The sequence below is a fragment of the Paralichthys olivaceus genome, chromosome 15 (assembly GCF_024713975.1).
Source record: "Paralichthys olivaceus isolate ysfri-2021 chromosome 15, ASM2471397v2, whole genome shotgun sequence".
In the NCBI taxonomy this organism is placed as follows: domain Eukaryota; kingdom Metazoa; phylum Chordata; class Actinopteri; order Pleuronectiformes; family Paralichthyidae; genus Paralichthys; species Paralichthys olivaceus.
Window position 1 is genome coordinate 15,014,628 of NC_091107.1, and position 3,364 is coordinate 15,017,991.

Genomic DNA, 3,364 nt, shown 5'->3' on the forward strand with positions numbered 1-3,364 from the left:
AATCATATAATGAGCCAGAATGCATGCAGAGGGTTTCAGAAGTATATTATTCACTTTAGGTTCTATTCTTTTAATCCAAAATAGGTTTTATATATTTTTCCACACATTTAATTAACTGTTTGTGCCACATGACGGGAAACACAGTATCTACAACAAATGCTGAAATTGCATTATTACAGGGGAAAATATAAACATCAAAAATTTAAAGCTCTAATACCTTTATTAATTGACAGATGAGGTTTGTTAGTGTTTCATTCACATCATTTTGCTTCAGTTTAATGTAATTTAAGTTCTTTATTCATGCTAGGATCATTAATAATTCTGCTGTCTCTTGACTTTCACAAAACAATTTTAATGAACCTATATGATTTTGGATGTTTTGTGTTTTTAGGTAAATAATAAAAAGGATAACAAGCTACATTTCTTAATTCAATTTGCCTAAAAAGTCATGTATTCAGCTTTTATGCAGAGAATTTAATAAACAGGACTATCTAGCATGTCATCATCAGTTGCCATTAAAGAAAAATCTTAATTCAGTGAATAATAATAATAATTTTATTTCTGCCGTTTTAATTCCAAACAACAGCTTTTGCCAATAACAAGGCAAATGGAAAGAGTTGAAAAAACAGATTTACACACAAATAAAAAAGAGAATCGACATTTTAATTTGATATTTATTTGAATTTATTTTCAGCTTATTAAAAATACCTTATCTGATGGTGACATTTCAGCACATGACCTGAAGTATGATTGGACAAGTCAATGTTTTAAAGTTGTCTCTTGTATGTTTGGTTGATTTCAACCCAAAATGCAATAAATCATGAAGTTACAGCGACACTGACATGAAAGTGTAAAATGCAACAGGTAAAGTCTGAATCACAGTGAAAATAGTTCATCCTTTTAGCCAGCAGATGTCACCGTTGCCTCTTGAATAGTTGTAATAGTTGTTGTCTGTGTGGCTCCAACTGCACCCATCTCATTTCAATCTGCAGTATGTACTTATGTTCCACATGAAGAAACCTTAGTGTGATTGTGCAAATTAGGGATGTTGACGGAAACGAATGATATTATTGATGAAATTCCTTCCCCCTCTTTTTTTTCTCACAGTCCAGATGGACACTTGTGTGGGGGAACGTATAGAGACAGAACATAGAGAACAACCAATTTATGTGGGTAAACAGGGAGGGAGGAGCTGACCTGTGGAATAAAAGAAGAGTCTGAGCAGGAGGTGGACTAATTTAACCGATCTTTACCCCACCACAGTCCTGAAGCCCCTTCAATACCTCTCTGGCCTTCAGTAAAGAGCACTTGAGGGGGTGAAAAACATTCCAGAGGGAGAGAGTACCTGGTGACAGTGAGAAGCTTTAGTTTGGAGCAAGAGCAGAAAGGAGACGTTGTTATCATAATCACAAGCTCCTTCACATCCTCATCCAAGAAAATGGATTGTGTGGTTTTGGTTTAATTGTGGCAAGGTTTGTGAAGCAGCATCAGTTTTAGTTTTGGACACGCTGCGTTCTTATGTGTAACTCTCTCCACTGTTTTTCACTGAGATGTGGTTTGAGGGAAATGCCCAGAGACTTTTTCTAATGACATCTTTGTAAAAAATGTGTATAGTGTGCTTTTTGGGCTACATGCAAGTAGGAACAGCTGCTCTCAAATGTTTTATGAAATTATCAAGAGGCCAATTTTAGAAACCTTTCACAGTACATATACAGGGAATGGGCATAAACACTTGACAAAACAATGCATCCTTTTACTATAACACTAAGCCAGAGAAACATTTCAATAAACACCAAAGATATTTTCCCAAAAAGGAGGTGTCCATGGATGTTGTGTTTATCACAGGACTACTGTGAACAGATTTGCACATGCGTTTCTGTCATTTTCTCCATCTTCAAACACCAGTGGTTTCAGAACATTTTACTGTTTTTGTCGATTTGGCAAGTTCTTGTAGATTAAAAACAAATGGAAATCAAGTAACCAAAATTAGCTCCTGACAGAAAAAACTAAAAGTGGAATAATGGAAAAATCTGCAGCTGCAGTCGAGGGGTTGTGGGAATGTCAGGAGGAAACTTTATCATGTGTAAATGTTAATGTGGCTGTGATTTTAAAAGAAGCCTCTAAATCGAATCATATCTTTAAATCTGCTTTTCTCTCCCCCTCATCACAGATTCTTTGTCACGGCAACATATGGCTTTCAAGTGGAGGCTTTACACTTGAGGCAAAAATTTTCCGACTGAACTTAAGAACAATGGGAATATTTGATTTTACCCACTTGAAGACAGATTTAAAAAGAGTACATGCCGTTATGCTCGTGTGCACATGCACATGCACAAAAAACTTCTGCTCAGTCTGTTTAACAGTGGAATGGGATGGTGGGAGAGTAATTGTATCCCTCGTGGCTCTCCAAAGGACAGTACTGAGACTCAAATTAAAGCACTGACCTGGTTAGCTTCTGTCAGCAGGAGGGGGTGCTGAGGCAGCCCCACAACCCTCACCCACCCCCATCCCATCCCACACACAGTTGCATTGCAGAGATTAACTTGTTGGCTGATGGGCTGCAACTCAAGCTACAAATGTCTGCGTGTGACAGACGCAGTCTTAACAAACCACCGGGAGAAAACATTACAATTCTTTGACAATTGCCAAATGGAAGCAAAAGCAAAGAATAATTCTAACTATGCTTTTCCTGCTGTCACTTGTATAAACTTGAATTCAAAATATAGCTGATGTCAAAAAGAGCATATTTTCTGTAAATATGGGTGCAGGTGCATGTTACCACCCAGTTTGTGAGGGGTCAGGGAGACAACTTAAAATGAGGTGTTGGTTAAAAATCAAAGTTATTTATTAAACTTAAGGGCAACAGGACAAGTTGGAGCAGTTTAAATCAAATAAATAAATAGAGAGGACCAATGCATAATGCAGTGATTGAAAACTAATGCAGGATTGTTGTTTAAAGGGTCAGTCAAGTGAGTTCCGATTCTTTTTCCACAAGTGTTGAGAAAATACTCTGAACAGTCTACAGATTGGATCCTTTGTGGAAGAAATAGGTTGTTTCCAGTCAAAACGTTGTTTATTTGAAATGTTCACATGATGGCCTCATTTGCCTCCAAATGGATCCTTGCTCCATTCCAACACATTTTATTGAAATCTGCTCAGTGATTTCAGAAAATCTCGCTGACTGCCATAAAAAAAGAAACGCACGTTCAGCTCTCTATGAAAAACAAAGAACAAAATGTGTCTCCAGAGGAAGAAAGAAGAAGAATAAAGTCATTAGCAGGAATCAATATAGATGTAGGGTTATCAACAGAGATGACGTAATGTGTATGCTAGTGGTCGCTTCCTCCAGGGGGGCTGCTTCTGA